We start from the raw sequence: 25740 nt of genomic DNA, 5'->3' as shown, positions 1-25740 counted from the left end.
AATGAATTCAGTACAGAAAACAAAAAACACTGCACTCAAGCAAACTATATATATATATATATATATATATATATATATATATATATATATAACTTAAATGCATTTATATCCTACCGTGTCTCATAAAGCATTGTGGTATCTCAGCGGAATACAGACAATCAAATATAATGGCAAAAGCACTTAATATAAACAGGGCCAAGGAAACATAGACAGAAGATGAAGAAAAGATGAGGGAAATGTGAACAGGAGGACGTGTAGTTAATCGAGTTGTATGTTTTGACCTTAAGATTCTCTGTGTGGGGACTTCCCTGGTGGCACAGTGGTTGGGAATCCGCCTGCCAGTTCAGGGGACATGGGTTCGAGCCCTGGTCTGGGAGGATCCCACATGCCGCGGAGCAACTAAGCCCGTGCGCCACAACTACTGAGCCTGTGCTCTAGGGCCAATGAGCCACAACTACTGAAGCCCGCGTGCCACAACTACTGGAACCCCAGCGCCTAGAGCCCGTGCTCTGCAACGAGAGAAGCCACAGCAATGAGGAGCCCGCATACCACAATGTAGAGTAGCCCCCACTCGCCCCAACTGGAGAAAGCCCATGTGCAGCAACAAAGACCTAACAGCCAAAAATAAATAATAAATAAATTTATTTTTAAAAAAAAGATTGTGAATAAAACAACATGTAAATAATTGGTTACAAAGCCACGTTATTTGAAGGTGCCAGACTGCACATTAACAGTCTGACACAAAGGGACAGCACAGGAAAACTATTCAAACATAAAGATTTTTAAATCTTTGCAGTTTGAAACCTTTTAGAGCAAGTATAATGAGCTCGACACACATTTCAACACTCAACATGTTAATCACATGTTCAAAGTATGTCTCAAAGTCATTGGAAATAGTTGCTGTCTCTGTCTCTGATATGTAAAACAGATCTGTGATGTGTAAAACTCAGGAGGTATTGATACCCACTTTTTGGCATCTGAACAGGAAACAAAGTTGTTTCGCAGTGATAATAAAGAATGAAGTAAGTGCAACAGTCAAATAAAAGACAAAGTACTGAAGGAATGTATTAACAAAACGAATCCAACTAAATTCTGGTGACCTGGGGCCTACGATTGTACACACTGCATGGAAATACCCCAGCCTAAATACTGGCATAGGAGGAAGAGTACTGCTAAGCCCATCACAGTATAATCCTTTTAAATGTCCCTTTCAAGGTTGTCTGCACTCAACACTGAGTATAGGAAATCTTCCCATCAGGCAGAAACACTGGCTGCCCAATGATTGACCAAGAAATTAACACACTAATGAATAATTGATGCTAATTTACTTCTATCCCTGACAACGGGAAACAGCACACACTCTGTGTCAATGATATGTCCTCTTTCCCACTTTTCTAAATGGTCAATTATGTTTTTCCCTTCATTGCTTTATATCATGTGTGGCAGGCATGATGGGAAATGGCTACCAATGGTCTGTTATTGATTTCTACCTTCCTTTCACTGTGGTTAAAGAAGATACTTTGTATGATTTCAGTTTCTTAAAAATGTATTGGTACTTGTATTGTGGCGTAACATATGGTCTTTCCTGGAGAATGTTCCATGTGTACTTGATAAAAATGTGTATTCTGCTGTTGTTGAGTGGAGTGATCTATATATGACTGTTAGGTTTAGTTGGTTAAATGTGTTATTCAGTCCCCCTACCTCTCTACTGATCTTCTGTCTAGATGTGTTATCCATTATTGAAAGCAAGGTATTGATCTCCAACTATTATTTTAGAACTATCTATTTCTTCCTTCAATTCTGTCAATGTCTGCTTCACATATTTGGGGGATGTTTGGTACATATATGTTTATAGTTGTTATATCTTCTTGATAGATTGAACTTGTTATCAACATATAGTGGCCTCCTTTTCCTCTTGTGATAGTTTTTGATTTAAAGTTTATTTTGTGTGATATTAACGTAGCCATCCCAGATCTATCTTCCTTCCTTCCTTCCTTCCTTCCTTCCTTCCTTCCTTCCTTCCTTCCTTCCTTCCTTTCTTTTTCTCTCTCTCTCTTTCTTTCTTTTTGTTACTATTTGCATGGGATATTTTATTCTATGCTTTAACTTTCAACCAACTTGTGTCTCTTGTAATCAAGTGAGTTTTTTGCGGACAGCATATACTTGGATTATGGTTGTTTTTAAAGTCCATTGGCCAATATGTACATGTTTATTGGAGAGCTTAATCCACTTACTTTTTCAAAAATTACTGATGAGGAAGAACTTAATTCTGTCTGTTTCCTGGTTGTTTTCTGTATGTCTTATGCATTTTTTGCCGCTTATTTACTCCATTACTGACTTCTTCTGTGGTTTGCCGATTTTCTTGTAGTGAACTCTTGATCCCTTTTTCATTTCTTTTTGCATATAGTCTATTGATATTTTCTTTGTGGTTATCAAGAAGATTACATTTACCCTTCTAAAGTTCAACCAATATCATTTGAATTGAAACCAACTTCAATAGCACACAGAAACTCTGTTCCTCTACAGTTCCATTCCTCCTCTTTACATTATTGTTGTCACAAATTACACCTTTATACTTTGTGAGCCCAATAACATGGACTTATAATTATTTTATGCATTTGTTTTTTCAATCATGTAAGAAATAAAAAGTAGGGTTACAAGCCAGTAGCGCAATACTGGCTTTAGTATCTGCCCATGTATTTATCTTTACTGGAGACTTCTATTTCTTTATACAGCTTCGAGCTGCTGTCTAGTGTCCTTTCATTTCAACCTGAAGGTTCAATTTAGCATTTGTCATAGGGCAGTGTTAGGAAGTTGTAAAACAAACGCCCTCAGCCTTTGTTCATCTGGGAATGTGTTAATTTCTCCCTAAGTTTTGAAACCATTTTGGCCAAATATAGAATTCTTGGTGGACAGTTTCTTTCTTTCAGCACTTTAAATATGTCTGGCCTCTTGCTTCCGTGGTTTCAGATAGAAAATTAGCTATGAATCTTTTTGAGGATCCCTGCTTTGTAACAAATTTGTTTTTTCTTTCTCCTTTGGGAGAAAAGATTCTTTCTCTGTCTTTTGGCATCTGAGAGTTTGATTATACTGTTTCTTGTTGTGGGGTTCCTTGAGTTTCTCTTAGTCCTGAAATCAGCCAAAGATTTACAGCAACCACACACATACTGAACCAGGGAAGAGGCAATTGGAAAATGGCAGGAAAGCTTTGTGGCATTTTTACTTGCCCTTGCCCCATCCACTGTTAGTGTAGAGATGGTCTTAAAGTGGTGGAGCCTTAATGCAGTGATAGTCTTAAAGTAGCGGCAGACCATTCGTAGTATGGGACCCTCAATCCTGCTTCAGGAGGGAGCAGAAGAGACCGTACTCTCAGATTATTATGTGTATCTGTTGTAACCTGTCTGGGAGCTACCTGAAGGACTGACACAAGATGCTTATCTCTGTCTTAGCTAACCTGGAACACAGTCTGGAAAAGCAGCGGTCATTGCTGAAAGAAAGTGCAAGGTGAACTAACAAAGCACAGATGGCTGGGGCAGAAGACTGTGCATTGAAATACAATAGACCACATAAGATGCAGGAGCAAAAGTTGGGGGAGATTCTTTGGGAACTTAGAACATACAAAAAGTACACATGTGTCCAGAGAAATTAGGAAAGCCGCATGCATACTCAAGATAAGATGCGTGTTCTGAAAACACCAGAGGAGTCTCTAAGCTTTCACCATGGGCTGAGCCCTGAACTCAGTGCAGGTCAGCTAAATGTTGAAGGAGTGATCCAGCAATCTGCACAATGGGGAGAGGTGTGTGGTTTTGAGTGTGCATGTGGATGTGCTTGTGTATATTTGTTTTTGTTTGTCTTAGGTGCAGGAATTCAAGGACATCTCTGTCAAAACATTAGCTAAACATGAACTAAAGGGACAGAGACTTCAGTGCCTACATACGATAAGGAGTCATTGCAAAGCTATTTTGGAAAGTCAAAGTCATTACAGTCATTGCAAAGCTAGTTTGGAAAGGTCCCTAAACAAACAGACTACTACAGCCTTCAACAATCAAAAGCCCAGAAAACCCTGGGAAAGTGGGAGAATCTGATTTCCATAGACACCACATTATAATATTTGAAAGCCAAATGTTCAACCAGAAAACTCACAAGGTATACAAAGACATGGAAAAGTATGGTCCATTTAAGAAAACAAATTAATTGATGAAACCATCCCTAAGGAAGCCCAGACTTTTCTCCATTGCATATTCTTGCCTCCTTTGTCATAGATTCATTGACCATAAGTGCATGGGTTTCTTTCTGGGCTCTCTATTCTGTTCCAGTGATGGATGTTTTTGTGCCGGTGCCATACTGTTTTGATTACTGTAGGTTTGTAGCACAGTCTGAAGCCAGGGAGCATGATTCCTCCAGTTGTGTTCTTCTTTCTCAAGACTGTTTTAGCTATTCAGCATCTTTTGTGTTTCCATACAAACTTGAAAATTATTTGTTCTAGGTCTGTGGAAAATGCCCTTGATATGTTGATACAGACTGCATTGAATCCGTAGATTTCCTTGGGTATGATGGTCATTTTAACAATATTAATTCTTCCAATCCGTGACCATGGTATATCTTTCCAGCTGTTTGTGTCATCTTTCATTTCTTTTATGAGTGTCATATAGTTTCCTGGGTACAGGTCTTTTACCTCCTTAGGCAGGTTTATTCTTATGTATTTTATTCATTTTTGTGCGATTGTAAATGGGATTGTTTCCTTAATTTCTCTTTCTGATAGTTCACTGTGAGTGTATAGAAATACAAAATTTATATATAGAAATCTATTGTATCCTGCAAATTTACCAAGTTCATGTTTGAGCTCGAATAGGTTTTTGATGGTGTCTTTCAGATTTTCTATGTATCATGCCATCTGCAAACAGTGACAGTTTTACTTTTTCCTTTCCATTTTGGAGTCCTTTTATTTATTTGTTCTTGTCTGATTGCTGTGGCTAGGACTTCCAAAACTCTGTTCAATAAAAGTGGTGAGAGTGGGCATCCTTGTCTTGTTCCTGATCTTAGGGGAAATGCTTTCAGCTTTTCACCATTGAGTATGTTAGCTATGGGCTTGTCATATATGGCCTTTATTATGTTGAGGTATGTTCCCTCTATGCCCACTTTCTGGAGAGTTTTTACCATGAATGGATATTGAATTTTTTCAAAAGCTTTTTCTGCATCTGTTGAGGTGATCGTATGGTTTTTAGTCTTCAGTTTGTTACTGTGATGATAAGAGACCTAAGACAGCTACAGAGGCTAAGTGACCTTTCCTTCCCTGAATGGGTAGGTATCCTTGTTCTGCCTTCTAATTGAGTTAGTATCTGAGGAAAGAACTGCCAGGTGTCATTTAGTTCACAATACACTGCTGTGGCAATATAGAAATGAATTTGCCTAAGTCATTTGGCTTTTCTCAATTATAGTAAATGAATATACTGAATGAATACTTCAACTTAAGGAAATGCTCTTAAAAATATATTAATGTAGGCAACTTCAGTGGAGAACTGAAAACAAAACAAAACATTCAGGTAAAGGGTTGAAATAAAAGTACACTCAGTTGTATCCAGTTTCCTCTTGTAAATCTCTCTTTTTCATTTGAGTGGACAGTCACTTGAGAATATCTGACTTGGGGCTAAGGCAATCTAAGCCTTCTTGGCCACACTGTATTCTCTTATGTCATTTACTAAAGACACCAGTTGGGTTGCTGAAAAAAGCGTGGGAAAAATCAATCCCTCACATCCAAAGGGCGGCTCTTGAAAATATGTGGGTTGTTGTAGTTATTTTGCTCTTCTGGCCTCAGAAGTTCTAATCTTAACCTTAGCCCCTCATGGAGAGAGACTTTGTAAACCAATTGCCACATTACTCATTATGTGACTGTTGAAAAAAGAGAAACCCAGCTCTTTTCCTGTGCTTTCAACCAGTTATCTTCTTCAAAAATCTGTTTGGATTGTTATACCTTAATCTTGCCTGGCAAGGGACTTACGGGAAGGTTCTTATTGTTTGAAAGTTTGGTGCCAGTATCTGCAAAGAAAGAAGAAAGATGTGTTTATCAAACATCCCAATAGTGAAGGTGTGTGAAAGCAACTTTTGAAAAGGTTAAACTGTCAGAGTTTAGCCGTATTATTACATTTTATTTTATTCATTGAAAATAAATAATTATCAATGAATCCTTTCTAGATGTTCTAGTTTCCCAAAGTTCCCTGCATTCACATTCTAAGAGGAAAAAATGGTATTTTAAGTCACTGCTCTCCACCATATATTATTTATAATCACTCCTCGTGACCTCTTCCTTCCAAGAAACGTGATCCTGAGAAGTGTCCTTTGTTTGTCTTTGTGGAATAAGTGATGAGGATGCATCCTGGAGACCTGTGAGATGTTCAACTTGTGGCATAATGAAACTAGGATGGAGAGTTGTGGAAAGATCTGGAAAGGTGGCTGGTAGAGTGTGGCCAGATGTGGGAGAAGAGAGACGTACAGAGAGAGGGAGAGGAAATTTTCAGAGGGAGAAAATGAAACAAATAATTAAATAAGTTTTGTTGTGTGGTGTGGGATGCAAGCCTTTCTCTCCCCCTTTCCTTCACAATGTCTTTGTTAAAGACTGTGTTTTTCATTAGTTTTACTAAGATAGGATTTGCCGTTTTGTTTGGATACTGAGAATGGACCCATGGAAACAGTTACATTTGGGTTATCTCTGACTGTCTTTAATGAAGAACGTAAATATTGGCCACACTATCTATGCACATGCTATCACCATGCCTTTTTTGTTCTCTGTTCATATATCTAAGTCCTCTTCTTTCTTTAAGGCCAATCTCAAATCTCATCTGAAATGTACATTTATTGATAGATTCAACCCATAATGAACTGTCCCTTCTTTGTCCTCCTTAGGCTCTGATTATTTATAAAAACTCATTTTTGAACTTAGAAGCTGTCCAATATGATATATTAGTTATTTCACCAGCATGTGTTATATCCTCAACACAATTATACGCTTTTGTGGGGCTGGGATCGTACATTCTGTAATTTTTCTCAGTACTTACACTTACTTTGATAAAAAGCGCATTCATTCATCTAAACATCATTTATTGGGTGTTAATTAAATATCTCAACTCAGTAAATATTGTTTGAATGAATGCATGCATGAATGAGGGAGTGTGCAATAGGTAGCCTAATGTACCGCCCAATGTGAGAAAACCAAAAACATAAACACAAAAGCAAGCCAAAAAGTGGACCAGGACTTTCTGTAAGATATCCTGCTTTTTGTTGGATGATGCCATGAAAATCAAGATGCTCCTGAAAGGTCTTAATAGCTGACCAAGAATAGTAAACAATTGAAATTCTCTCAGGCTTCTTCAACCCTATCACTGGACACATTTATACCTCTCAGGAATGATATTAAAAGAAGAGATTAATAAAGCTTTTATAGATGAGTTGATAAATCTCTAAAGATTTAAGTCTTCATTGCCTCCTAGGTTTTCTCTATTTTGGGTTTCCAAAAGATTTCAATAAACCACAGGATAATTAAAAATTAGACATTCTCTTTCTTACCTTGATGTTTTTTGATGGTAAACACCTTTTTATTGTCTCCATAGTGCTGCCCAATTTCCACCAGTACAGTACTTAAGTGAATTTTGCTCTGGATGGTCGGATATATAAGATGTAAACGAATTGTTCGTATATGTTTTAGAATTCTTCAAAAGGGCCTGGCCATGGAAATGCATTGAATATTACTTAAATAACTAAAGTAACTTCCTCAGAATTATTATTCTGTTCTGGTTAGGATACTCTCTGCTCTGGTTTGTTAAAATTTCCCTTTAGAGTGGTTTTAATTTTGTTTCTGATAGGGTCCTAGGATTTATTGCCACACCCATCCTGCATCTGTTTTTCTTTGAATTACTCTCCTTGCAGTTTCTGATTCATACAGGGCCTTACAGGTTAGTGACAACCTGGCCATCACAACGCTGGGAAGGACAGGCCTACTTTTCAGAGGTGTTGATGTTTTCTGTAGCTGAAGGTTTTCAAGAGATATCAATCTTCCTCACCACCGCCCTTGGCCCTCTTAATGGACTAAGCAGTTCCTCATGAAATTTCTGTAGGATATCTGTACCAACTTCTCAATATTGTTCCATCCTGAGTCTAAATTCCTGGCCTCAAGGTAATGTTAGATTTCTAGCTCCAGCCCCTATTTACATAAGGCCTATACTAAGGAACGGAACCCACAGACATCAGTCCGCTCTTCTTTCTCTGGGTTTAATTTCTCTGTTACTTTCTGAAACATGCAGGTGTTCCTTTCTTTCTTTTAATCTCAGCTAGGTGCTTTTAACTTGTTCAAAATTGACCCAGAATTTACATGTGTCTCCAGTAAGAGTACATTAAATTGAGCTTAGTCTGCTATTCTACTGGCATGTTTGAGATCCAGATAATTTGCTACTTAACTGGATTCAATGACCTGTATATTTCAGGCATCTAAAACTCACCATGTTCCAAATTTCCCTCCTTATAGTTAGTAATTTTCTTGGGAATCTGGATGACATTAAATGGAATAAAGTTAGTGAGTGGCCCAGGAATGCCTGAAAGTTTGTTTGTCAGAGTGGCCAGGGAAAGTGAAGCAAGGAAGAAAAGCAAATGAAAAACAGAATCACATTATTATGGCTGAGTTTACTCCCAGGATTCCATGCAGAGCTCTCTGTAGACCTGGGTTGGGTTATAACTTATGCCAGAGCTCTACGTGGGGCTGACACCATCTCATGCCAAGCTCTCAGTTCTGGGCTAACGTCATCTCTGGTCCACTCTGTGGAGTGGAAACTTTGGAGGAATGGCCAATGTGTTCCGCGGCATAGGAAGAGGGAAATTGTGAATGTGACTTTCTAAATTGTGGAGGAACTAACCACTGTAAATGTGCCTTGAACTATGTTGTTTAATTTGACCAGTCAGATCAATGACTTTCCCCTTGAATGAAATGCTGCTACGTATATGAGCAGAAAAACAAAACTGGTATAAGGAAGAGATAGCTAGTGGGAAGCAGCCGCATAGCACAGGGAGATGCGCTCGGTGCTTTGTGACCACCTAGAGGGGTGGGATAGGGAGGGTGGGAGGGAGGGAGATGCAAGAGGGAGGAGATATGGGGACATATGTATAACTGATTTACTTTGTTATAAAGCAGAAACTAACACACCATTGTAAAGCAATTATACTCCAATGAAGATGTTTAAAAAAAAAACTGGTATAAGGAGATGGAGAGACTGGGAGTCTTATTTTCCCACCAATTAACTTTGCCTCTGACCATGACCTTCCCTTTGAGTCTCCTAGACCTTGGGGATGATCGCAGCCCCTTGGGTTGGGTGACGGCAACCCCATCTTCACTAGAACCTCTATAGTTAACTTTGATTTTTCCCACTCCGTCTATCCATCCCATGTATGCAGTCAGACATTTGATCTTGGACTTTTCCTGACAAAATATGCTTGAATATAACCATTTCTTTTCACTCCCACTGCTACTGCTATTGTCACTGCCTTAACTAGGGCTTTATCTTTAAGTTCTTTATATAAATATATAAATATCTATATGTAAATATAACATACAAATAAATAAAATATAATATTAATTCTGATGATTTTGAAGTCTTTTCTTGATAAAGACTTTTCCTGATAAAGATACACAATATCTTATATAAATATTTTTGTATTATCTGTTCTTTTCTTAGAATTTTAGCCATATGATTCTATCTCTTGGTTTGTCTAGAACTTTTTGATTGAATGCTGGCTATTTCATTTGGCTTTTTTTGTTTTTCTCAGTGGAAACGTTGTTTTGCTTCAAAATATTTTATTCTACCTGGAAGTAGCAAATCTTCAAATTACAATTTTTTAAATGCTTTCAAATATCAATACTATAGGTGTCACAAAATCTAGAAAAATGACATTTAAAAATTAACTACTGCCAGATGTGTCTCTATAAAACTTTTCCCCCACTCTTTTAGCTATATATTCTTTAACTGCCTCCTCATACGACAGTTTATGTATTTTCGAAATAAAATTTTAAGAAATAAACTTTGCAGTTTTTAGACATAGGTTTCTTGTAACATGGTTGATTAGAATTTGCTTCTAGTTATTAATAGTTTAGAAAAGTTTATTTCAGCTTCACAATTTATTATTGATAATGTCACATTAATTTTCATTGTTAACTTTGAGAAAACCTCTATGGATTACTTCCTCATAAGTATTTACTATTATAAATGCATTACTGATTTCAGTACTGCTATAGGTCTGTGCATTACAGGGATTCTGATAAAATACACCATTCCATTACACACATTGTTGATGGAGTATATTCATTTATTTATTTATTTTTGGCTGTGTTGGGTCTTCGTTGCTGTGCGCAGGCTTTCTCTACTTGCAGGGACTGGGGGCCACTCTTCGTTGCGGTGCACAGGCTTCTCACTGCGGTGGCTTCTCTTGTTGCAGAGCACGGGTGCTAGGCACGGAGGCTTCAGTAGTTGTGGCTCGCAGGCTCAATAGTCGTGGCTCACGGGCTCTAGAGCGCAGGTTCCGTAGTTGTGGCACACCGGCTTAGTTGCTCCGTGGCATGTGGGATCTTCCCGGACCAGGGCTCGAACCCTTGTCCCCTGCATTGGCAGGTGGCTTCTTAACCACTGCGCCATCGGGGAAGCCCCTGGAGTATATTCCTGACAGAAGAAAATTTCCGTTTTGACTAAGCATTGATGAGAGCTGAATCTTTGACTTATCTTTCACATGCCTGATGATTGAAATAATTTTCCACAGAATAGCTTCTGGTTTTGTACTTTTCAGTTGTTTTTTTCTTCTTCAAACGCACATGCTTTGAGAGCTGTGAAGTGCAAGACATGGCTATATTGTAAGGTGGTTTTTGTCCTTATGCTTCTGTGTCTTGTGCTAGGTTAAGTCAGTAGAGTAGTCAGTATGAGTACTGGAAGTTATTCCTGTAATGGGATAGTATATAGTCAATTACATACGGCGGTGTCTGAAAATCACATAATAGCCTCACTTAAAACATCTCCTTAGGGGTTCCCTGGTGGCGCAGCGGTTGAGAGTCCACCTGCCGACGCAGGGGACACGGGTTCGTGTCCCGGTCCGGGAAGATCCCACATGCCGCGGAGCGGCTAGGCCCGTGAGCCATGGCCGCTGAGCCTGTGCGTCCAGAGCCTGTGCTCCACAACGGGAGAGGCCACAACAGTGAGAGGCCCGCGTACCACAGAAAAAAGAAAATCTCCTTAGCCAGATTTCAAAAAAGCCTGTGGCCATTCCAATATGATCCAACATAGCGGAATATGATAGAAGGAAAATTGGCAAAGAAAGAGACGCTGGTCTTACCTGATGGAAGTTAAAATATCTCACTTTTGACAAGTTTGCAAAAACTTATAATTCCATGAACTAATTCCTAGGGTTCTTCATAGGAACTAAAAAGGAACCCATAGAGTTGTGGAACAACAATAGAAGCTGCTGTGATGAGAAGCCCGGGCACCGCAACAAAGAGTAGCCCCCGCTCGCCGCAACTAGAGAAAGTCTGCACGCAGCATTGAAGACCCAACGCAGCCAAAATAAAAATAAATAAAGATAAATAGATTTATTTTTAAAAAAGTAATACTCGGGTTTGAGGCATGAGAAATATGATGAGGAGAAATTAGCTAATCCTTTCAGAACTTTTAAAATATCAAACTCAGTCTCTAAGATTTGAGCATTATATACAACGTTGGTTACTTATTAGTGGTTTGGGAAGGCCAATTTAAAATTTTCTGATCTTACTGTATTGAAATACACGGCCCTAATGTTTTCCACATTGACTATGTGAATGATGAAGTAAAGTCAATCATGTATTTCCTTTCCAACTGGACAGAAAACAAAAATTTAAAAAGTGTTTGGACTACTGACTTTTGATTTCTTCTAAGGCAAGTGTATAGGTAATTTTTATTCCCTGATTAGGAGAAAAATGGTGGAAGAGGGCAGGGTTAAGAATTAAGATTTCAAGAGCGTGAGAGGTAGATGGCCAACCAGAGTTCCTAAGGTTCGGTGCCTGTAACTGTTGCCGCCGCTTAAGCCTGCCAAAGCAGTGGTACGGCTGCTGCCCTCGTATTTGCTACCTCTGGAAACATTCTTGCCAGTAGTGGCGGCAGCGGGACTCAATTACCCCCTTTTCTCACTCTCTCCAGAAGCTCCAGATGGCGTCTTCTGTGGGCAACGTGGCTGACAGCACAGAACCAACGAAACGTATGCTTTCCTTCCAAGGGTTAGCTGAGTTGGCACATCGAGAATATCAGGCAGGAGATTTTGAGGCAGCTGAGAGACGCTGCATGCAGCTGTGGAGACAAGAGCCTGACAATACTGGAGTACTTTTATTACTTTCATCTCTACACTTCCAGTGTCGAAGGCTGGACAGATCTGCCCACTTTAGTACTCTGGCAATTAAACAGAACCCTCTTCTGGCAGAAGCCTATTCGAATTTGGGGAATGTGTACAAGGAAAGAGGGCAGTTGCAGGAAGCAATGGAGCATTACCGGCATGCATTGCATCTCAAGCCAGATTTCATCGACGGTTATGTTAACCTGGCAGCCGCTTTGGTAGCAGCAGGCGACATGCAAGGGGCAGTACAAGCTTACGTCTCTGCTCTTCAGTGCAATCCTGATTTGTACTGTGTTCGCAGTGACCTGGGGAACCTGCTCAAAGCCCTGGGTCGCTTGGAAGGAGCCAAGGCATGTTATTTGAAAGCAGTGGAGACGCAACCGAACTTTGCAGTAGCTTGGAGTAATCTTGGCTGTGTTTTCAATGCACAAGGGGAGATTTGGCTTGCAATTCATCACTTTGAAAAGGCTGTCACCCTTGACCCCAATTTTCTGGATGCTTATATCAATTTAGGAAATGTCTTGAAAGAGGCACGGATTTTTGACAGAGCTGTGGCAGCTTACCTTTGTGCCCTAAGCTTGAGCCCAAATCATGCAGTGGTACGTGCCAACCTGGCTTGTGTATACTATGAGCAAGGCCTGATGGATCTGGCAATAGACACCTACAGGCGAGCTATTGAATTGCAACCACATTTCCCTGATGCTTACTGCAACCTAGCCAACGCTCTGGAAGAGAAGGGCCGTGTTGCCGAAGCAGAAGATTGTTATAATACAGCTCTGCGGCTGTGCCCCACCCATGCAGACTCTCTGAATAACCTGGCCAATATCAAAGGAGACCAGGGAAACATTGAAGAGGCAGTTCGCTTGTATCGTAAAGCATTAGAAGTCTTCCCAGAGTTTGCTGTTGCCCATTCAAATTTAGCAAGTGTATTGGAGCAGCAGGGAAAACTGCAGGAAGCTCTGATGCATTATAAGGAGGCTGTTCGAATCAGTCCTACCTTTGCTGACGCCTACTGTAACATGGGAAACACTCTAAAGGAGATGCAGGATGTTCAGGGAGCCTTGCAGTGTTATACTCGTGCCATTCAGATTAACCCTGCACTTGCGGATGCCCACAGCAATCTGGCTTCCATTCACAAGGATTCAGGGAATATTCCAGAAGCAATTGCTTCTTATCGCACTGCTCTGAAGCTTGAACCTGACTTTCCTGACGCTTATTGTGATTTGGCTCATTGCCTGCAGATTGTCTGTGATTGGACAGACTATGATGAGCGAATGAAGAAGTTGGTCAGCATTGTGGCTGACCAGCTGGAGAAGAATAGGTTGCCTTCTGTGCAGCCTCATCATAGTATGCTGTATCCTCTTTCTCATGGCTTCAGGAAGGCTATTGCTGAGAGCCATGGGAACCTCTGCTTGGATGAGATCAGTGTCCTTCATAAACCACCGTACGAACATCCAAAAGACTTGAAGCTCAGTGATGGTCGACTGCGTGTAGGATACGTGAGTTCTGACTTTGGGAATCATCCTACTTCTCACCTTATGCAGTCTATTCCAGGCACGCACAATCCTGATAAATTTGAGGTCTTCTGTTATGCCCTGAGCCCAGATGATGGCACAAACTTCCGAGCAAAGGTGATGGCAGAAGCCCATCATTTCATTGATCTTTCTCAGATTCCATGCAATGGGAAAGCAGCTGATCGCATCCATCAAGATGGTATACACATCCTTGTAAATATGAATGGTTATACCAGGGGTGCTCGAAATGAACTCTTTGCTCTCAGGCCAGCTCCTATTCAGGCAATGTGGCTGGGCTACCCTGGGACCAGTGGCGTGCTTTTCATGGATTATATCATCACTGATCAGGAAACTTCACCTGCTGAAGTTGCTGAGCAGTATTCTGAGAAACTGGCTTATATGCCCCATACTTTCTTTATTGGTGATCATGCCAATATGTTCCCCCACCTGAAGAAGAAAGCAGTCATCGATTTTAAGTCCAATGGGCACATTTATGACAATCGGATTGTGCTGAATGGCATCGACCTCAAAGCATTTCTTGATAGTCTCCCAGATGTGCAAATTGTCAAGATGAAATGTCCTGATGGAGGAGACACCGCAGACAGCAGTAATACAGCTCTTAATATGCCTGTCATTCCTATGAATACTATTGCAGAGGCAGTTATTGAAATGATTAACAGAGGACAAATTCAGATAACAATTAATGGATTCAGTCTTAGCAATGGACTGGCAACTACCCAGATCAACATTAAGGCTGCCACTGGAGAGGAGGTTCCCCGTACCATTATTGTAACCACACGTTCTCAGTACGGGTTACCGGAAGATGCCATTGTGTACTGTAACTTCAATCAGTTATATAAAATTGACCCATCTACTTTGCAGATGTGGGCAAATATTCTGAAGCGTGTTCCCAATAGTGTACTGTGGCTGTTGCGTTTTCCAGCAGTAGGAGAACCTAATATTCAACAGTACGCACAAAATATGGGCCTTCCCCAGAACCGTATCATTTTTTCACCTGTTGCTCCTAAAGAGGAACATGTTCGGCGAGGCCAGCTGGCTGATGTCTGCTTGGACACTCCACTCTGTAATGGACACACCACAGGGATGGATGTCCTTTGGTCAGGGACACCCATGGTGACTATGCCAGGAGAGACTCTTGCTTCCCGAGTTGCAGCTTCCCAGCTCACTTGTTTAGGCTGTCTTGAGCTTATTGCTAAAAATAGTCAAGAATATGAAGACATAGCTGTGAAACTGGGAACTGATCTAGAATACCTGAAGAAAATTCGTGGCAAAGTCTGGAAGCAGAGAACATCTAGCCCTCTGTTCAACACCAAACGATACACAATGGACCTAGAGCGGCTCTATCTACAGATGTGGGAGCATTACGCAGCTGGCAACAAACCTGATCACATGATTAAGCCTGTTGAAGTCACTGAGTCGGCCTAAATAATGACTGTGTGCACAGGAGAATTACCCTGTACCTGAGCCTCAACCTTCTGGGGGAAAGGGAACTACTTTTTCCTTATCCGTACAATACCATGTTGCAGATGGGTGACAGACAATGATAAGAAATAGCACAGCCAGACTTGCTTCCTGCATGATCATGATCGTGATAGGGAGAGACACAAGAGATGGGAAACTGCTGTTCCACAAGGAGTCTCCATAGAATTTTGCAGCAGCCAGGTGTCTGGAAGGTCTGGAAGGTAAGTCTGGAAGGTCTGATCTCCCTTGGTCTTCCATGGGATGGATGGTTAGTGTGGAAGGGAGATAGAGATTGCCCAGCCGTTTTGTGATTATCATGGATTGATTGAGTCTTCTGGATTAATATTTTTCTTTATATTTTGGGTATTGGAGCTTTTAAAAATGTTTGGTTTCAGGTATTTTTATTCATGTGAAGTGTATATGATTCTCTTGAGATAAGGTTTTAAGCTAAAATATTCCTTGTTTTAGTTTCTGAACTCTACAGATAAATGGGGACTTTGCTGCTGTAGTCTTTTTATAGGTTTTATAAACCACTTGAGCCTACATCAGTCATTTTAGTTTGTGACATAATGTTTGGAACTATCAGTGCTTTGTTGGTTTATAGATGATGGCTTAAATTCTTTTCCTGGTCCGTTTCCTTCTTCCCTTCCCCCCACTTTAAAAATTCTCCTGTAACTTGGCGAAGAAAAAACCAAGTCTGATTCAAAACCTCCCAGAGTGTTTCTCTTAAACACATCTTCTGATGCCAAATGAAGTTTCTTAGGAGCGATTATTAATTCTGAAGGGCACAGTTGTGGTACTGTCACTGATGATAATAATAATGGATTTTTGGCCTAGAGTTTTGACCTATTTCACCAGTGTTTTACCGTTGACTGCCCCTCTATGCTGCTTCCAAAAGTGATAGTGTGTGTTAAGATTTTTACTTTCATTGCTAAAGTTTGTTTTTTTTTTTAGTGGGTCCTGTCCTTCCTTTTTCTTTCAGCAGAAATGAAATCCCAGGTAAGTATAAGTATTCAAATATTTGATCAGTAAGTCACAGTTATCTCCAGTACATTAAATAACTTTCATCAAAAAACATGTTATAGGTAAAAAGCTCTGAAGGACCAGCTATGTATATGATAATTATGTTTCAGACCTTCTAGGGTATTATATATAATAACTTGTCTTCTGGACGTGGTCTTGAAGTCTTTATGGATTCAGCCTCAGTAGTAGCGAACTGCACTGCTACTTGGTTTGGAGTACAAATTAGACTTTAGCCCTCCTGGAGGCTGAGTTTTTGGTACTGAAAACCATAGGAATGAAATTATTGTATTTCAACAAAGGATCGAGGGCTTGAGGCTTAAACAAGGCAACATATGTTTGGGAAGCAGTCAGCCTTGAGAGCAGGTAAGGACATGCCAGGCATGCGGCCGCTGCTCGAAGGGACTGTCCCTACTTGTTCCCCTCCTTGTTCCATTCCATGGGAGATAAATCACCAGGGCCCAGAGATCAGAAAGAATGTAAAATGAGACAAACAAAGCTGTCTCCCCCCTGCACATGCAGGTTATTTTTGATGCTTCTGGTTTTATGGGTTTTCTCCCAGGGAATTTAACCTTGAGCCGAGACAGTCTGTAGATAATGTAAACCACCATCTGGCCACCTTCCGATTTCTAGTCTATATAATCTGCAACTGTAGCATAATAAAATTTGCCTTGCAACCATCAGTTGTCTTGGTCCTTCTGACCCCATCCGTCGGTGCTACTTCAGTTCCTTACCCCTTCCCTTCTGACCCTGGGCGGTGAGATCCTCTTTCTCCGGCTGGTCCGCGGCAAGTGGCACTCGAACAGGGACCTGAAGCGTGAAGGCAATTAAAAGAAAAAGAAAGTGCAGGTAAGAGAACCCTTATGCAAAATATGTGTGGCCACCAGTAAAAGTGAAACTAATAGAGGCATAAGGCAATAGTCAGAAGTAAAATAAGATGGGGCAGAAGGGCTCAAAGGAGTGTGAATTATTTGCTCAGGTTTTACTTTCGATGCTTAAAGCTCGGGGTAATAAAGTTTCTACCTCACAGTTGACTGAATTTTTACAGCATATCCATGGTGTATCTCCCTGGTTTCCTGATGGCAGCTCTGTTGACATAGAAATCTGGCAGAAAGTTGGAGAAGATTTAAAAAATTATTATGAGTCTCGAGGGCCTACTCATACTCCTGTTGTTACATATAGTTTGTGGACTCTGATAAAAATATGTTTAGATTCTTCTCATGATAGTGTTGATTTGAATGTAAAGTCAGAAAGACATAAGCCTCTGACAGAAGGAGAGACTGTATTATCAGCTACTGTGTCGCCACTTCCTAAACCGAAAGAGCTAATTAATTTAAATATTTTAGATGAAAAGGAACATTTGGACTTAACAGATGAGGCTTTTAAACATAAAAGAGAGAAATATCCTGAGGATGATTTTCTAATGGCTATGATAGATAAGTCAGTGAAAAAGCTGCAGGTTAATAAGGACTGTCTTCCTCAAAAATCTACATCTGTAAAAATGCTCAGTCCCTTGCAGCGCGCTGTACGAGGAGCAATAAAACGAGGAGAAGATCCTATTTTCCGTTGTCCCGTCATAGAAAGACCTGATTCTAATAATCCTCAACAAGCTACTAAGGAGCATCAGTCTCTCCCTTTTAAAGTTTTGAAAGATTGAAAATCTGCCTGTGCTCAATATGGGCCCACTGCTCCTTTTCCTACTGCTATGGTTGACAGGAGAAGCTCTTCCCCCCCGCCGATTGGAAGTCTATTGCACGAGCTTGTTTAAATGGTGGAGATTATTTAATATGGAAGTTTGATTTTTATGAACGGGCTGCTGAACAAGCAGAAAAGAATGCTGCCCATAATATTCCAGTTGATTATCATATGCTGATTGGGGAAGGACAATATCTTTCTTTACAAGATCAATTAACTTATCCCTTTGTTGCTTATCCTCAAATAAATCATTTGGCATTACAAGCCTGGAGGAAATGACCTTCTACACACAAAACTGAGGATCTTTCAACAATTAGACAGGGACCTGATGAACCATATGCTGATTTTGTAGATAGATTGTCACAGGCGGTGGGGAGACTCATTGTGGACGGACTCACTGGTACAATTGTAGTTAAGCAGCTTGCTTTTGAGAATGCTAATAATGCATGTCAGGCTGCGATTCGACCTTGGAGAAAACGGGGAACATTGGAGGATTATATTCGCCTTTGTGCAGACATTGGGCCTACTTACATACAGGGTGCTGCTGTGGCTGCAGCATTAACTAAAGTGGGGTTTAAAAACAGTCAAAAGAAAACAAAGACTTGTTTTAAATGCGGAAAGGCAGGTCATTTTGCTAGAGAATGTAGATCTTTTAATTCTAACCCTAGTCCTTCCTTCCCTACTCAAAAACCTCCAGATGGTCAGAAAATCCCTGGTTTATGCCCTAAATGCAACAGGGGAAAACATTGGGCACAAGATGGTTGCTCAGTGGCCCACAAGGATGGGCCACCACTGTCGGGGAACTCCTCCCGGGGCCTTCCCCGGCCCCAACAAATAATAAGGGCAATGTCTGTGTATCCTCCTCAAATTATCAATCAGACATTAACCAAAAACAAAAACATACAATATCCTCGCTCTCCAGAGCAACACCAGGAAGCGCAGGACTGGAGCTCAGTACCTCCGCCCGATATGTATTAACTCCTGAAATGGGTCCTCAGGCCCTCTCTACGGGCATCTGTGGACCTTTACCCAAGGGTTTGATGGGACTGTTATTGGGAAGAAGTAGTGTCACCATGAAAGGTTTAACTATTATGCCAGGAGTCACAGATTCTGACTACGAAGGAGAAATAAAAGTCATGGCACAAACTATTAAAAATATAATAACTATTTCTCCTGGTGATAAAATTGCACAATTGCTACTTTTGCCCTTTGTACCTCATGGACAAATTTGACAACATCAAAAGAGAGAAACAAAGGCTTTTGGATCGTCTAATGCTGCCTACTGGATTCAGAAGATAGGGAAAGAACGTCCAGAAATGAAATGAACCATTAATGGAAAGGTTTTTTCAGGTTTGTTAGACACTGGAGCTGATGTCTCTGTTATGACGCAGATACACTGGCCTAAACATTGGCCCATTAGTCCTACTATTACAGAACTTCACGTAATAGGACAAAGCTCTTCTCCTATGCAAAGTAGTCAGTTTTTATTATGGCAAGATAGTGAGGGCCATTCAGGATACTTCCAGCCTTATGTTTTGCCTGGGCTGCCTTTAAACCTCTGGGGCCGAGATATATTAAAAGAAATGGGAGTATTACTTTATAGTCCAAACTTTCAAGTCTCTAATATGATGTTGGATCAAGGATTTCTTCCCACAAAAGGGCTGGGAACAAATCAACAAGGAACTGTCTATCCTATTGATGTGATAATAAAAAATGATAGACTAGGTCTGGGTTTTTCTTAGGAGCCTTGGATTCTCCTCCACTCACTGCTGATCCAATTACTTGGCTGACTGATGACCCTGTATGGGTGGACCAGTGGCTCCTCACAAAGGAGAAATTAGAAGCTGCAGAACAATTAGTACTGGAACAATTAGGGCATTTAGAAATTTCCAGTAGTCCTTGGAATACTCCTATTTTTATTATCAAGAAAAAATCTGGAAAATATAGGTTATTACAGGATCTAAGAGCTGTTAATAAAACTATGCTAATAATGGGAGCTCTTCAACCAGGCCTACCCTCTCCAACAGCCATACCACACAATTATCATCTTTTAGTTATAGATTTAAAAGATTGTTTTTTCACTATTCCTTTGTTTCCTGAAGATAGAAAACATTTTGCTTTTAGCTTGCCTTCCTTAAATTTTAAGGAAGCCATGAGGAGATTTCAATGGGAAGTATTGCCTCAGGGCATGGCAAATAGTCCTACATTATGCCAAAAATATGTGGCTCAGGCCTTGACTCCTGTGAGAAAAAGGTTTCCATCGTTATATCTCATACATTATATGGATGATATACTTTTAGCCACTGATAATATTTCTTTATTAGAGACTGCTTTTCAGTTTTTACAACAGTCCTTGCAATCATTTGGCTTGGTCATTGCCTCAAAAAAAATTCAAAGACAATCTCCATTTTTATATTTGGGAAAATACATTGATAAGACTACTATTAGGCCTCAAAAACTGCAAATTCGAGTTGATAATTTAAAAACATTAAATGATTTTCAAAAATTACTTGGAGATATTAATTGGCTAAGGCCTTCCTTAAAACTTACTACTGCTCAATTACAGCCTTTCTTTGATGTTCTTAAAGGTGACTCAGATCCTTCTTCTTCACGCTCTATGACTCCAGAAGGATTTCAAGCTTTACAGATAGTCAATAGATCTATCAGTTCTACACAATTAACTAGGATTCATACTCACCTTCCAATTTTCTTCATAATTTGTCCAACTCCTCATGTGCCTACTGCCGTCTTATGGCAAACTGTTGGAATTATTGAATAGATTCATATGAAAACTACACCCTCTAAAGTTATTAACCCTTATTATGAACTTATTAGTAATTTAATAATGCAAGGTAGAACTAGATGCTTACAACCTATAAGTATAGAACCTTCTCAAATTATTATCCCTTATTCAGTTAGTCAACAAAATTGCCTTTTTCAACATAGTAATGAATGGGGTCTTGCTCTTGCAGGATTTTCAGGTACCTTGGAATGCCATGACCCTGCTGATAAATTGATCCAATTCAGCAAACTTAACTCATATCTTTCCTTCTATAATTAGGCAACAGCCTGTTCCTCATGTACCTTTGGTTTTTACGGACGGTTCTTCTTCAGGAGTGGCTACTGTAATCATTGACGACGGAGCAAACCTCATTAAAGAAACTTCCTTGACTTCAGCTCCACGTGTTGAACTGTATGCTGTCATTATGGCTTTTAAACATTTGCCTTCTATATCTTTTCATTTGTTTTCTGATAGTAAATATCTTATTAGCTTATGATTTCTTCTGGAGACTGCGACATAGGACATACTAATAACCCTGAATTATCATCCTCTTTTCGTTTGCTTCAACAGCTTATTCGTTCCCACGATGGTCCTGTTGCAGGTCTGTATATCCGTGCTCATTCTAACTTGCCTGGTCCATTGACTAAACTTAATGCGACTGCAGATGTTTTAACTCGATGTAAACGTGATCTTTATCCTGTACATTTTCCTCCCAAGAATAGAGTTGAAGTTACTCCGCCTCCTCAATCTCTTTTCCCTAAAGCAGGACATGTCCCAATTTACTGTACTCCTCCTTTCCGTTCGTCATGCTGTCAAGAATGGCTAATGTACTGCATTCATTATCTTCATACTGTTGATACTCATGGTCCATGTCCTGGACACCCTCATATTACGGTAAGTTATGATCAGACTGCTTCCCAAGCAGCACAGCCGTTGCACGCTCTACACCGTCAGTCGACGGCTACATTACACACACAATCTTCCCTTACTCGTGAAGCCGCCCGACAAATTGTTAAGCAATGCCCACAATGCTTACCTCACCTTCCTGTTCCACATTATGTTGTTAATCCTCGTGGATTATTACCTAGACATTTATGGCAAATGGATGTTACTCATATCCCGTCTTTTGGGAAATGACAGTTTGTTCATGTCACTATCGATACTTACTCTGATTTCCTCTGTGCTACAGCACAGACCGGAGGAGCTACTAAACATGTTATCACTCATTTATTACACTGTTTTGCTTTCATGAACCTTCCCAAAATTATTCAAACAGATAATGGGCCCGCTGCTTTTGCAACATTTTGTAATTCATTACAAAATTACCCATATTACAGGCATTCCATATAACCCTCAAGGACAAGGTATTATAGAACGTGCAAATAGATCTTTAAAGCTAACTATTGAAAAAATAAAAAGGGGGGAATTGTCTAGAACAACACCACGTAACCTTATAAATCATGCTCTGTTTATTTTAAATGTTCTCACTGTTGACAAATTTGGCTGCTCTGCAGGGGGAAGGTTTGTGGCTGAGCCAAGATTGGCCTCTTAATCTCCGGAGGTCCTCTGGAAAGATCCGTTAACCAGCACTTGGCGTGGTCCTGATCCTGTGTTGATTTGGGGACGTGGTCACGTGTGTATCTTATCCCAGATCAGCGCCTGGACCTTGCTGGCTTCCTGAGCGCTTAGTCAAGCAAATAGATGGCTCGCCACAGCTCACCTAGTTCAGAAGATGAAGAAGCTCTGCACCTCTCCGGAAAATTTGACAGTGTTGATTCAGAAAAAGAAGAAGAAGAGGAGACCACTTGCCAGGACGACTCAAAGGAGTGATGTTCCAACTTGGGGACAAATTAAACAACTGGTTTCACGAGCTCAAGAGTCAGTGAAACAACAGAATAATCCTGTTACACCTGTAACTTTATTTTTGGTTCTGTTGGCAACCATTTCATGTGTTCCCTCTGTTAATGCAGCAACTTACTGGGCCTATGTACCTGATCCTCCACTATTACAACCCATATCTTGGTCTGAAGCACAGTTTCCTGTATTTTACAATGATAACTGTTTATGGGCCTCTTATTGGGAATATAAAACAAATCAATATGTAAATTATACTAACTGGTTTAGTACCTATCCTGTCTGTCTTAGCCCATTGCATCTGGAAACTGGATGTGTAAAGGCTATTAGTTATGAGCATACAGATGTTTATGAGGGAACGGATCAATCAATTAGTTTGTCAGGCTCTCCAGGCATCCTTCGTTTTACAGGAACCAACATTACTCTTACATGCCCGGCTACCAGCCGACGAGAGGATCTTAATGATACCATCATTTGGTATAAAATGGGCAAGCTATTAATATTAGAGGTCAAATCTCATACGCCTCACCACTTAGGGATTCCGCTATTACTATAGCCAAGGTTACAGGTGAAGATTCAGGAAATTATTTCTGTATGAAGCGTTTACTTGGAGGACAAGGGATACTTATAGCTGGACATAAGGTTACTATGCTTAACAGAAAATCAAAAAACCAATTGCCTCCTTTTATGACTGTTAACTTTCCTGGATCCAGTTTTGAACGTTGCAATGCATCTTGGAATAATAACCAAATATGGTATACTATAGATTATACCAAGGTGTCAATTCTTATCTCTTCTTTTCCCATCATAGATAGGTTTATCACATTTCAAAAGAACAGGGATATATGGAAACTAGCTCTAACTTATTCCAGTACACCTGTTAAAACTTGTGTTGCTCCTCCATATACACGTTTGTGTGGTTCTATTAACATTGGTAATTCTTCCAAAGGAGGATATAATATTAGCTGTGTTAATTGTACTTTTAGCAGTTGTATGTTCCCTTCTGCAGGAACGCAATCTGTGCTTATACTAAAGCAACCCATGTATGTTATGGTGCCTGTACATCTGAGAGAACCTTGGTATGAAGATACTGGAGTACAGGCATGGGTGGAACTCTCTAAAGCCTTGCAGAGAAGGAGACGCTTTCTTGGGTGGCTAATAGTAAGTTTACTTGCCTCGGCTGCTCTGTCTGCTACCGTGGCTACTGCCGGTCTTGCTCTTTCACAGAGTATTCATCATGCTCACTTTGCTAATCCGTTATCTCAACATACCAGTCTTGCTTTATCTTTACAAAGTCACATAGATTTACAGATTAATAACAAGTTAGGTGAATTTAAAAAGGCAATTTTGGGGATTGGAGATCAGATGGCAGCATTAAAATTGAGGATGCGTGTAGCTTGTCATGCAAAGTATACATGGATGTGTGTTACTCCTTAAAAGTACAGTGACTGTATTTGGGAATGGGAAAAAGTAAAAATGCATCTGCTGAGTGTTTGGTCAGATAATAATATTAGTCTTGATCTTAAGAAATTAAATGCTGAAATTCAGGATATACAAAATACACATCTTGTTGATGTTTCGCCAGAAGATGTAATTCAAACTTTACTGGATCATTTAAAGTGGTTAAACCCTCAGTCTTGGATTACCGGAAGGTTGTCAGGATTTATTACCCTGGCCATAATTTGCCTATTATTGATAATAATCTTCTCATGGCTGTTTCGTATCCTCATGCAACAGTATACTACTCTCGGCACTAAACTTCATGGAATTATTTTGCAGCAAAAGTTAAAACATAAAAAAGGGGGACCTGTGGGAAGCAGTCAGCCTTGAGAGCAGGTAAGGACATGCCAGGCATGCGGCCGCCGCTCGAAGGGACTGTCCCTACTTGTTCCCCTCCTTGTTCCATTCCATGGGAGATAAATCACCAGGGCCCAGAGATCAGAAAGAATGTAAAATGAGACAAACAAAGCTGTCTCCCCCCTGCACATGCAGGTTATTTTTGATGATTCTGGGTTTATGGGTTTTCTCCCAGGGAAGTTAACCTTGAGCCGAGACAGTCTGTAGATAATGTAAACCACCATCTGGCAACCTTCCTTTTTCTAGTCTATATTATCTGCAACTGTAGCATAATAAAATTTGCCTTGCAACCGTCAGTTGTCTTGGTCCTTCTGACCCCATTCGTCGGTGCTACTTCAGTTCCTTACCCCTTCCCTTCTGACCCTGGGCGGTGAGATCCTCTTTCTCCGGCTGGTCTGGTTTTGTCTTGCTGTACTGCACCTGTGCTGTCTAGTAACAGATGTTTTGTCTGCTAGTAGCGTTCTGGATTATGTCTCTCCACAGCGCTGAGGCAGTGCACCTATTCTGTAGTTGCAGCTGATGCCTGAATGTATCCTAGCTGACAAATTATTGATTAATAAGAACTTGAATTTCTGAAAGATTTGTACTGTTAACCAAAATCTGAGCAAGGAGTCTCAAATGTAATTCTTAGCCAGAATTACATGTTAATGAACCATTTAACAGTGTGAATCAAGGAACATCAGTGTAAGGATTTCTTTTAATTTATTTTTTACCTGCTTGAAATATCAGTTAAAGTTTGCCAGCTTGGTTGCAGATGAACGGACGTTTGAAGTTCACCAAACTACTTAATGTGGGATAGGATAATAGACTTCCAGCGCCCTCAAGGCTGTGACCTTGCAGCCATTTTACATAGCACATCCTCCTCCTATAGGGATGAACCTTTCCCTGGCCCGAAAAGTAGCAGCTCTGTTGAAGCTTTGCTTATTGTAACAGGCTTTTGTTTCCAGGTTACATGTCTGTGGAAGACTTAATTCTGCATAGAGATATAGATATTACTGGAAACTAATTGTTTTCTCTATTATACTCTGATTTATCAAAAAAGTAAAACATTTAAATTGTGCTACATAAATTCAGAAGTTGTCTTGCAATCTTTAAACAATAAATGAATGAGTTGCCCTTAAAAAAAAAAAAGAATTAAGCAGTTAGGCTTTG

The 25740-nt window shown here is 40.2% G+C and overlaps 1 pseudogene; it reads left to right on the top strand.

Moving 5' to 3' along the window:
• LOC149749777 (UDP-N-acetylglucosamine--peptide N-acetylglucosaminyltransferase 110 kDa subunit pseudogene) overlaps positions 1–24884 on the top strand; it is a 192435-nt pseudogene extending 167551 nt beyond the window's left edge.
• Positions 24885–25740: the final 856 nt, after the last annotated feature.

This window comes from Delphinapterus leucas, chromosome 3 (genome assembly GCF_059928025.1).
Source record: "Delphinapterus leucas isolate spDelLeu-1000000601 "Yukka" chromosome 3, BTC_Dleu_Yukka2, whole genome shotgun sequence".
Taxonomy (NCBI): Eukaryota; Metazoa; Chordata; class Mammalia; order Artiodactyla; family Monodontidae; genus Delphinapterus; species Delphinapterus leucas.
This window is presented reverse-complemented; position numbering and strand designations above follow the sequence as displayed.